Below are 12,420 nucleotides of genomic sequence, written 5' to 3'. Positions count from 1 at the left end.
ATGGGGAAACAGAGGCGGGGAATCAGAGGCAGGAAATCAGACACGGGGATTCAGAGGCTGGGAATCAGACGGGGGGAATCAAAGGTGGGGAATCAGAGCTGGTGAATCAGAGGCAGGGAATCAGAGTTGGGGATTCAGAGGCGGGCAATCAGATATGTGGAAACAGAGGAGGGGAATCAGAGGCGGGCAAACAGAGGCGGGGAATTAGATATGGGGAATCAGAGGTGGGGAATCAGAGGTGGAGAATCAGAGATGGGGAATCAGAGGCGGGGAATCAGAGTTGGGGCATCAGAGGTGGGGAATTAGATATGGGGAAACAGAGGCGGGGAATCAGAGGCGGGGAAACAGAGGCGGGGAATCAGATGTGCGGAATCAGAGATGGGGAATCAGAGGCAGGGAATCAGATGTGCGGAATCAGAGATGGGGAATCAGAGGCAGGGTATCAGAATCAGAAGCGGGGAATCAGAGGCCGGGAATCAGAGGCCGGGAATCAGATGCTGGGAATAAGAGGCCGGGAATCAGAGGTGGGGAATCAGAGTCCGGGAATCAGAGATGGGGATTCAGAGGCGGGGAATGAGATATGGAGAATCAGAGGCGGGGAATCAGAGGCGGGGAAACAGAGGTGGGGATTCAGATATGGGGAATCAGAGGTGGCGAATCAGAGGCAGGGAATCAGATGCGGGGATTCAGAGGCGGGGAATCAGAGCTGGCGAATCAGAGGCGGGGAATCAGAGGTGGGCAATCAGAGCCGGGGAATCAGATATGGGGAATCAGAGGCGGGGAATCAGAGGCGGGGAAATAGAGGCGGGGAATCAGATATGGGGAATCAGAGGCAGGGAATCAGATATGGGGAATCAGAGGCTGGGAATCAGAGGGGGGGAAACAGAGGCGGGGAATAAGATATGGGGAATCAGAGGTGGGGAATCAGGGGCGGGGAATCAGTTGCAGGGAATCAGAGGCGGGGAATCAGAGGCGGGGAATCAGAGGCAGGGAATCAGACACGGGGAATCAGAGGTGGGGAATCAGAGATGGGGAATCAGAGGCGGGGAATCAGAGGCAGGGAATCAGACGCGGGGAATCAGAGGCGGGGAATAAGAGCTGGGGAATCAGAGGTGGGGAATCAGAGTCGTGGAATCAGAGGCAGGGAATCGGATGTGCGGAATCAGAAATGGGGAGTCAGAGGTGGGGAATCAGAGGCGGTGAATCAGAGATGGGGAATCAGAGGCGGGGAATCAGAGGCAGGAAATCAGACACGGGGATTCAGAGGCTGGGAATCAGACGGGGGGAATCAAAGGCGGGGAATCAGAGCTGGTGAATCAGAGGCAGGGAATCAGAGTTGGGGATTCAGAGGCGGGCAATCAGATATGTGGAAACAGAGGAGGGGAATCAGAGGCGGGCAAACAGAGGCGGGGAATTAGATGTGGGGAATCAGAGGTGGGGAATCAGAGGTGGTGAATCAGAGATTGGGAATCACAGGCGGGGAATCAGAGGCAGGGAATGGAACGCGGGGAATCAGAGGCAGGGAATCAGAGCTGGGGAATCAGAGGCGGGGAATCAGATATGGGGAAACAGCGGTGAATCAGAGGCGGGGAAACAGAGGCGGGGAATCAGACATGGGGAATCGGATGCAGGGAATCAGAGGTGGGGAATCAGAGCTGGGGAATCAGAGGCGGGGAATCAGAGTTGGGGCATCAGAGGATGGGAATTAGATATGGGGAAACAGAGGCGGAGAATCAGAGGCAGGGAAACAGGCGGAGAATCAGATATGGGGAATCAGAGGTGGGGACTCAGAGGCAGGGAATCAGATGTGCGGAATCAGAGATGGGGAATCAGAGGCAGGGAATCAGAATCAGAAGCGGGGAATCAGAGGCTGGGAATCAGAGGCCGGGAATCAAATGCTGGGAATAAGAGGCCGGGAATCAGAGGTGGGGAATCAGAGTCCGGGAATCAGAGATGAGGATTCAGAGGCGGGGAATGAGATATGGAGAATCAGAGGCGGGGAATCAGAGGCGGGGAAACAGAGGTGTGGAATCAGATATGGGGAATCAGAGGTGGCGAATTAAAGGCGGTGATTTAGAGATGGGGAATCAGAGGCGGGGAATCAGAGGCAGGGAATCAGATGCGGGGAATCAGAGGCGGGGAATCAGAGCTGGCGAATCAGAGGCGGGGAATCAGAGGTGGGCAATCAGAGCCGGGGAATCAGATATGGGGAATCAGAGGCGGGGAATCAGAGGCGGGGAAACAGAGGCGGGGAATCAGATATGGGGAATCAGAGGTGGGGAATCAGAGGTTGTAAATCAGAGATGGGGAATCAAGGCGGGGAATCAGAGGCAGGGAATCAGACGCGGGGAATCAGAGGCGGGGATTCAGAGCTGGGGAATCAGAGGCGGGGAATCAGAGTTGGGGAATCAGAGGCAGGGAATCAGATATGGGGAACCAGAGGCGGGGAATCAGAGGCGGGGAAACAGAGGCGGGGAATCAGATATGGGGAATCAGAAGTGGGGAATCAGGGGCAGGGAATCAGTGGCAGGGAATCAGAGGCGGGGAATCAGAGGCGGGGAATCAGAGGCAGGGAATCAGACACGGGGAATCAGAGGCGGGGAATCAGAGATGGGGAATCAGAGGTGGGGAATCAGAGGCAGGGAATCGGACGCCGGGAATCAGAGGCGGGGAATCAGAGCTGGGGAATCAGAGGCGGGGAATCAGAGTTGTGGAATCAGAGGCGGGGAATCAGATATGGGGAAATAGAGGCGGGGAATCAGATATGGTGAATGAGAGGTGTGGAATCAGAGGTTGGGAATCAGAGGCCGGGAATCAGAGATGGGGATTCAGAGGCGGGGAATGAGATATGGAGAATCAGAGGCGGGGAATCAGAGGCGGGGAAACAGAGGTGGGGAATCAGATATGGGGAATCAGAGGTGGCGAATCAAAGGCGGTGAATCAGAGATGGGGAAACAGAGGCGGGGAATCAGAGGCGTGGAAACAGAGGTGGGGAATCACATAATGGGAATCAGAGGCGGGGAAACAGAGACAGGGAATCAGATATGGGGAATCAGAGGCGGGGAATCAGAGGTGGGGAATCATAGGCAGGGAATCGGATGTGCGGATTCAGAGATGGGGAATCAGAGGCCGGGAATCAGAGGTGGTGAACCAGAGATGGGGAATCAGAGGCGGTGAATCAGAGGCAGGGAATCGGACGCGGGGAATCAGAGGTGGGCAATCAGAGGCGGGGAATCAGATATGGGGAATCAGAGGCGGTGAATCAGAGGCGGGGAAACAGAGGCGGGGAATCAGATATGGGGAATCAGAGGTGGGGCATCAGAGGTTGTGAATCACAGATGGGGAATCAGAGGCGGGGAATCAGAGGCAGGGAATCAGACGCGAGGAGTCAGAGGCGGGGATTCAGAGCTGGGGAATCAGAGGCGGGGAATCAGAGTTGGGGAATCAGAGGCGGGGAATCAGATATGGGGAATCAGAGGCAGGGAATCAGAGGCAGGAAAACAGAGGCGGGGAATCAGATATGGGGAATCAGAGGTGGGGAATCAGGGGCAGGGAATCAGTGGCAGGGAATCAGGCGCGGGGAATCAGAGTCGGGGAATCAGAGGCAGGGAATCAGACACGGGGAATCAGAGGCGGGGAATCAGAGATGGGGAATCAGAGGTGGGGAATCAGAGGCAGGGAATCGGATGCCGGGAATCAGAGGCGGGAAATCAGAGCTGGGGAATCAGAGGCGGGGAATCAGAGTTGGGGAATCAGAGGCGGCGAAGCAGATATGGGGAAATAGAGGCGGGGAATCAGATATGGGGAATCAGAGGTGGGGAATCAGGGGCGGGGAATCAGTGGCAGGGAATCAGAGGCGGGGAATCAGAGGCGGGGAATCAGAGGCAGGGAATCAGACACGGGGAATCAGAGGTGGGGAATCAGAGATGGGGAATCAGAGGCGGGGAATCAGAGGCAGGGAATCAGACGCGGGGAATCAGAGGCGGGGAATCAGAGCTGGGGAATCAGAGGCGGGGAATCAGAGGCAGGGAATCAGACGCGGGGAATCAGAGGCGGGGAATCAGAGCTGGGGAATCAGATGTGGGGAATCAGAGTCGGGGAATCAGAGGCAGGGAATCGGATGTGCGGAATCAGAAATGGGGAATCAGAGGTGGGGAATCAGAGGCGGTGAATCAGAGATGGGGAATCAGAGGCGGGGAATCTGAGGCAGGAAATCAGACACGGGGATTCAGAGGCTGGGAATCAGACGGGGGGAATCAAAGGCGGGGAATCAGAGCTGGTGAATCAGAGGCAGGGAATCAGAGTTGGGGATTCAGAGGCGGGGAATAAGATATGGGGAAACAGAGGCGGGGAATCAGACGCGGGCAAACAGAGGCGGGGAATTAGATATGGGGAATCAGAGGTGGGGAATCAGAGGTGGTGAATCAGAGATGGGGAATCACAGGCGGGGAATCAGAGGCAGGGAATAGAACGCGGGGAATCAGAGGCAGGGAATCAGAGCTGGGTAATCAGAGGCGGGGAATCAGATATGGGGAAACAGAGGCGGGGAATCAGAGGCGGGGAAACAGAGGCGGGGAATCAGACATGGGGAATCGGATGCGGGGAATCAGAGGCGGGGAATCAGAGCTGGGGAATCAGAGGCGGGGAATCAGAGTTGGGGCATCAGAGGTGGGGAATTAGATATGGGGAAACAGAGGCGGGGAATCAGAGGCGGGGAAACAGAGGCGGGGAATCAGATGTGCGGAATCAGAGATGGGGAATCAGAGGCAGGGAATCAGAGTTGGGGAATCAGAGGCGGGGAATCAGATATGGGGAATCAGAGGTGGGGAATCAGGGGCAGGGAATCAGTGGCAGGGAATCAGGCGCGGGGAATCAGAGTCGGGGAATCAGAGGCAGGGAATCAGACACGGGGAATCAGAGGCAGGGAATCAGAGATGGGGAATCAGAGGTGGGGAATCAGAGGCAGGGAATCGGATGCCGGGAATCAGAGGCGGGAAATCAGAGCTGGCGAATCAGAGGCGGGGAATCAGAGTTGGGGAATCAGAGGCGGCGAAGCAGATATGGGGAAATAGAGGCGGGGAATCAGATATGGGGAATCAGAGGTGGGGAATCAGGGGCGGGGAATCAGTGGCAGGGAATCAGAGGCGGGGAATCAGAGGCGGGGAATCAGAGGCAGGGAATCAGACACGGGGAATCAGAGGCGGGGAATAAGATATGGGGAAACAGAGGCGGGGAATCAGACGCGGGCAAACAGAGGCGGGGAATTAGATATGGGGAATCAGAGGTGGGGAATCAGAGGTGGTGAATCAGAGATGGGGAATCACAGGCGGGGAATCAGAGGCAGGGAATAGAACGCGGGGAATCAGAGGCAGGGAATCAGAGCTGGGGAATCAGAGGCGGGGAATCAGATATGGGGAAACAGAGGCGGGGAATCAGAGGCGGGGAAACAGAGGCGGGGATTCAGACATGGGGAATCGGATGCGGGGAATCAGAGGCGGGGAATCAGAGCTGGGGAATTAGATATGGGGAAACAGAGGCGGGGAATCAGAGGCGGGGAAACAGAGGCGGGGAATCAGATGTGCGGAATCAGAGATGGGGAATCAGAGGCAGGGAATCAGATGTGCGGAATCAGAGATGGGGAATCAGAGGCAGGGTATCAGAATCAGAAGCGGGGAATCAGAGGCCGGGAATCAGAGGCCGGGAATCAGATGCTGGGAATAAGAGGCCGGGAATCAGAGGTGGGGAATCAGAGTCCGGGAATCAGAGATGGGGATTCAGAGGCGGGGAATGAGATATGGAGAATCAGAGGCGGGGAATCAGAGGCGGGGAAACAGAGGTGGGGATTCAGATATGGGGAATCAGAGGTGGCGAATCACAGGCAGGGAATCAGATGCGGGGATTCAGAGCCGGGGAATCAGATATGGGGAATCAGAGGCGGGGAATCAGAGGCGGGGAAATAGAGGCGGGGAATCAGATATGGGGAATCAGAGGCAGGGAATCAGATATGGGGAATCAGAGGCTGGGAATCAGAGGGGGGGAAACAGAGGCGGGGAATAAGATATGGGGAATCAGAGGTGGGGAATCAGGGGCGGGGAATCAGTTGCAGGGAATCAGAGGCGGGGAATCAGAGGCGGGGAATCAGAGGCAGGGAATCAGACACGGGGAATCAGAGGTGGGGAATCAGAGATGGGGAATCAGAGGCGGGGAATCAGAGGCAGGGAATCAGACGCGGGGAATCAGAGGCGGGGAATAAGAGCTGGGGAATCAGAGGTGGGGAATCAGAGTCGTGGAATCAGAGGCAGGGAATCGGATGTGCGGAATCAGAAATGGGGAGTCAGAGGTGGGGAATCAGAGGCGGTGATTCACAGATGGGGAATCAGAGGCGGGGAATCAGAGGCAGGAAATCAGACACGGGGTTTCAGAGGCTGGGAATCAGACGGGGGGAATCAAAGGCGGGGAATCAGAGCTGGTGAATCAGAGGCAGGGAATCAGAGTTGGGGATTCAGAGGCGGGCAATCAGATATGTGGAAACAGAGGAGGGGAATCAGAGGCGGGCAAACAGAGGCGGGGAATTAGATATGGGGAATCAGAGGTGGGGAATCAGAGGTGGTGAATCAGAGATGGGGAATCAGAGGCGGGGAATCAGAGTTGGGGCATCAGAGGTGGGGAATTAGATATGGGGAAACAGAGGCGGGGAATCAGAGGCGGGGAAACAGAGGCGGGGAATCAGATGTGCGGAATCAGAGATGGGGAATCAGAGGCAGGGAAACAGAGGCGGGGAATCAGATATGGGGAATCAGAGGTGGGGAATCAGGGGCGGGGAATCAGTGGCAGGGAATCAGAGCTGGGGAATCAGAGGTGGGGAATCAGAGCTGGGGAAACAGAGGCGGGGAATCAGATATGGGGAATCAGAGGCAGGGAATCAGACACGGGGAATCAGAGGCGGGGAATCAGAGATGGCGAATCAGAGGTGGGGAATCAGAGGCAGGGAATCGGACGCCGGGAATCAGAGGCGGGGAATCAGAGTTGGGGAATCAGAGGCGGGGAATCAGAGTTGGGGAATCAGAGGCGGGGAATCAGATATGGGGACATAGAGGCGGGGAATCAGATATGGGGAATCAGAGGTGTGGAATCAGAGGTTGGGAATCAGAGGCAGGGAATCAGAGGCGGGGAAACAGAGGCGGGGAATCAGATATGGGGAATCAGAGGTGGCGAATCAAAGGCGGTGAAACAGAGATTGGGAATCAGGGCAGGGAATCAGAGGCAGGGAATCAGAGCTGGGGAAACAGAGGCGGGGAATCAGATATGGGGAATCAGAGGTGGGGAATCAGGGGCGGGGAATCAGTGGCAGGGAATCAGAGCTGGGGGATCAGAGGTGGGGAATCAGAGCTGGGGAAACAGAGGCGGGGAATCAGATATGGGGAATCAGAGGTGGGGAATCAGGGGCGGGGAATCAGTGGCAGGGAATCAGAGGCCGGGAATAAAAGGCGGGGAATCAGATCTGGGGAATCAGAGGCGGGGAATCAGAGTTGGGGAATCAGAGGAGGGGAATCAGATATGGGGAAACAGAGGCCGGGAATCAGAGGCAGGGAAACAGAGGCGGGGAATCAGATATGGGGAATCAGAGGTGGGGAATTAGTGGTTGCGAATCAGAGGCGGGGAATCAGAGGCTGGGAATCAGAGGCAGGGAATCGGATGTGCGGAATCAGAGATGGGGAATCAGAGGTGGGGATTCAGAGGTGGTGAATCAGAGAAAGGGAATAAGAGGCTGGGAATCAGAGGCAGGGAATCAGACGCAGGGAATCAGAGGCGGGGAATCATAGCTGGCGAATTAGAGGAGGGGAATCAGAGTTGGGGAATCAGAGGCGGGGAATCAGATATCGGGAAACAGAGGCGGGGAATCAGAGGCGGGGAAACAGAGGCGGGGAATCAGATATGGGGAATCAGAGGTGGGGAATCAGAGGCAGGGAATCAGATGTGCGGAATCAGAGATGGGGAATCAGAGGCAGGGAATCAGAATCAGAAGCAGGGAATCAGTGGCAGGGAATCAGAGGCCGGGAATAAAAGGCGGGGAATCAGAGGCAGGGAATCGGATGTGCGGAATCGGAGATGGGGAATCAGAGGTGGGGATTCAGAGGTGGTGAATCAGAGAAGGGGAATCAGAGGCTGGGAATCAGAGGCAGGGAATCAGATGCAGGGAATCAGAGGCGGGGAATCAAAGCTGGGGAATCAGAGGCGGGGAATCAGAGTTGGGGAATCAGAGGAGGGGAATCAGATATGGGGAAACAGAGGCCGGGAATCAGAGGCAGGGAAACAGAGGCGGGGAATCAGATATGGGAAATCAGAGGTGGGGAATTAGAGGTTGCGAATCAGAGGCGGGATATCAGAGGCGGGGAATCAGAGGCAGGGAATCGGATGTGCGGAATCAGATATGGGGAATCAGAGGTGGGGATTCAGAGGCAGGGAATCAGATGTGCGGAATCAGAGATGGGGAATCAGAGGCAGGGAATCTGAATCAGAAGCGGGGAATCAGAGGCCGGGAATCAGAGGCCGGGAATCAGATTCTGGGAATAAGAGGCCGGGAATCAGAGGTGGGGAATCAGAGTCCGGGAATCAGAGATGGGGATTCAGAGGCGGGGAATGAGATATGGAGAATCAGAGGCGGGGAATCAGAGGCGGGGAAACAGAGGTGGGGAATCAGATATGGAGAATCAGAGGTGGGGAATCAAAGGCGGTGAATCAGAGATGGGGAATCAGAGGCGGGGAATCAGAGGCAGGGAATCAGATGCGGGGATTCAGAGGCGGGGAATCAGAGCTTGCGAATCAGAGGCGGGGAATCAGAGGTGGGCAATCAGAGCCGGGGAATCAGATATGGGGAATCAGAGGCGGGGAATCAGAGGCGGGGAAACAGAGGCGGGGAATCAGATATGGGGAATCAGAGGTGGGGAATCAGAGGTTGTGAATCAGAGATGGGGAATCAAGGCGGGGAATCAGAGGGAGGGAATCAGACGCGGGGAATCAGAGGCGGGGTTTCAGAGCTGGGGAATCAGAGGCGGGGAATCAGAGTTGTGGAATCAGAGGCAGGGAATCAGATATGGGGAATCAGAGGCGGGGAATCAGAGGCGGGGAAACAGAGGCGGGGAATCAGATATGGGGAATCAGAGGTGGGGAATCAGGGGCAGGGAATCAGTGGCAGGGAATCAGAGGCGGGGAATCTGAGGCGGGGAATCAGAGGCAGGGAATCAGACACGGGGAATCAGAGGCGTGGAATCAGAGATGGCGAATCAGAGGCGGGGAATCAGAGGCAGGGAATCGGACGCCGGGAATCAGAGGCGGGGAATCAGAGTTGGGGAATCAGAGGCGGGGAATCAGAGTTGGTGAATCAGAGGCGGGGAATCAGATATGGGGAAATAGAGGCGGGGAATCAGATATGGGGAATCAGAGGTGTGGAATCAGAGGTTGGGAATCAGAGGCAGGGAATCAGAGGCGGGGAAACAGAGGCGGGGAATCAGATATGGGGAATCAGAGGTGGCGAATCAAAGGCGGTGAAACAGAGATGGGGAATCAGGGCAGGGAATCAGAGGCAGGGAATCAGAGCTGGGGAAACAGAGGCGGGGAATCAGATATGGGGAATCAGAGGTGGTGAATCAGGGGCGGGGAATCAGTGGCAGGGAATCAGAGCTGGGGAATCAGAGGTGGGGAATCAGAGCTGGGGAAACAGAGGCGGGTAATCAGATATGGGGAATCAGAGGCAGGGAATCAGACAGTGGGAATCAGAGGCGGGGAATCAGAGATGGCGAATCAGAGGCGGGGAATCAGAGGCAGGGAATCGGACGCCGGGAATCAGAGGCGGGGAATCAGAGTTGGGGAATCAGAGGCGGGGAATCAGAGTTGGGGAATTAGAGGCGGGGAATCAGATATGGGGAAATAGAGGCGGGGAATCAGATATGGGGAATCAGAGGTGTGGAATCAGAGGTTGGGAATCAGAGGCAGGGAATCAGAGGCGGGGAAACAGAGGCGGGGAATCAGATATGGGGAATCAGAGGTGGCGAATCAAAGGCGGTGAAACAGAGATGGGGAATCAGGGCAGGGAATCAGAGGCAGGGAATCAGAGCTGGGGAAACAGAGGCGGGGAATCAGATATGGGGAATCAGAGGTGGGGAATCAGGGGCGGGGAATCAGTGGCAGGGAATCAGAGCTGGGGAATCAGAGGTGGGGAATCAGAGCTGGGGAAACAGAGGCGGGGAATCAGATATGGAGAATCAGAGGTGGGGAATCAGGGGCGGGGAATCAGTGGCAGGGAATCAGAGGCCGGGAATAAAAGGCGGGGAATCAGAGGAGGGGAATCAGATATGGGGAAACAGAGGCCGGGAATCAGAGGCAGGGAAACAGAGGCGGGGAATCAGATATGGGGAATCAGAGGTGGGGAATTAGAGGTTGCGAATCAGAGGCGGGGAATCAGAGGCTGGGAATCAGAGGCAGGGAATCGGATGTGCGGAATCAGAGATGGGGAATCAGAGGTGGGGATTCAGAGGTGGTGAATCAGAGAAGGGGAATCAGAGGCTGGGAATCAGAGGCAGGGAATCAGACGCAGGGAATCAGAGGCGGGGAATCATAGCTGGCGAATTAGAGGAGGGGAATCAGAGTTGGGGAATCAGAGGCGGGGAATCAGATATCGGGAAACAGAGGCGGGGAATCAGAGGTGAGGAAACAGAGGCGGGGAATCAGATATGGGGAATCAGAGGTGGGGAATCAGAGGCAGGGAATCAGATGTGCGGAATCAGAGATGGGGAATCAGAGGCAGGGAATCAGAATCAGAAGCAGGGAATCAGTGGCAGGGAATCAGAGGCCGGGAATAAAAGGCGGGGAATCAGAGGCAGGGAATCGGATGTGCGGAATCAGAGATGGGGAATCAGAGGTGGGGATTCAGAGGTGGTGAATCAGAGAAGGGGAATCAGAGGCTGGGAATCAGAGGCAGGGAATCAGATGCAGGGAATCAGAGGCGGGGAATCATAGCTGGCGAATTAGAGGAGGGGAATCAGAGTTGGGGAATCAGAGGCGGGGAATCAGATATGGGGAAACAGAGGCGGGGAATCAGAGGTGGGGAAACAGAGGCGGGGAATCAGATATGGGGAATCAGAGGTGGGGAATCAGGGGCAGGGAATCAGTGGCAGGGAATCAGACGCGGGGAATCAGAGGCGGGGAATCAGAGGCGGGGATTCAGAGGCGGGGAATCAGAGGCAGGGAATCGGATGTACGGAATCAGAGATGGGGAATCAGAGGTGGGGATTCAGAGGTGGTGAATCAGAGAAGGGGAATCAGAGGCTGGGAATCAGAGGCAGGGAATCAGACGCAGGGAATCAGAGGCGGGGAATCATAGCTGGCGAATTAGAGGAGGGGAATCAGAGTTGGGGAATCAGAGGCGGGGAATCATATATGGGGAATCAGAGGTGGGGAATCAGGGGCAGGGAATCAGTGGCAGGGAATCAGAGGCGGGGTATCATAGCTGGCGAAATAGAGGAAGGGAATCAGAGTTGGGGAAACAGAGGCGGGGAATCAGATATGGGGAATCAGAGGTGGGGAATCAGGGGCAGGGAATCAGTGGCAGGGAATCAGACGCGGGGAATCAGAGACGGGGAATCAGAGGCAGGGAATCAGACACGGGGAATCAGAGGCGGGGAATCAGAGATGGGGAATCAGAGGCGGGGAATCAGAGGCAGGGAATCAGAGGCCGGGAATCAGATGCTGGGAATAAGAGGCCGGGAATCAGAGGTGGGGAAACAGAGGCGGGGAATCAGATATGGGGAATCAGAGGTGGGGAATCAGAGGCGGGGAATCAGTGGCAGGGAATCAGAGGCCGGGAATAAAAGGCGGGGAATCAAAGCTGGGGAATCAGAGGCGGGGAATCAGAGTTGGGGAATCAGAGGAGGGGAATCAGATATGGGGAAACAGAGGCCGGGAATCAGAGGCAGGGAAACAGAGGCGGGGAATCAGATATGGGAAATAGGTGGGGAATTAGAGGTTGCGAATCAGAGGCGGGATATCAGAGGCGGGGAATCAGAGGCAGGGAATCGGATGTGCGGAATCAGATATGGGGAATCAGAGGTGGGGATTCAGAGGCAGGGAATCAGATGTGCGGAATCAGAGATGGGGAATCAGAGGCAGGGAATCAGAATCAGAAGCGGGGAATCAGAGGCCGGGAATCAGAGGCCGGGAATCAGATTCTGGGAATAAGAGGCCGGGAATCAGAGGTGGGGAATCAGAGTCCGGGAATCAGAGATGGGGATTCAGAGGCGGGGAATGAGATATGGAGAATCAGAGGCGGGGAATCAGAGGCTGGGAAACAGAGGTGCGGAATCAGATATGGAGAATCAGAGGTGGGGAATCAAAGGCGGTGAATCAGAGATGGGGAATCAGAGG

The sequence above is a fragment of the Narcine bancroftii genome, chromosome 4, assembly GCF_036971445.1.
Source record: "Narcine bancroftii isolate sNarBan1 chromosome 4, sNarBan1.hap1, whole genome shotgun sequence".
In the NCBI taxonomy this organism is placed as follows: domain Eukaryota; kingdom Metazoa; phylum Chordata; class Chondrichthyes; order Torpediniformes; family Narcinidae; genus Narcine; species Narcine bancroftii.
Note: the sequence above shows the minus strand (reverse complement) of the source record.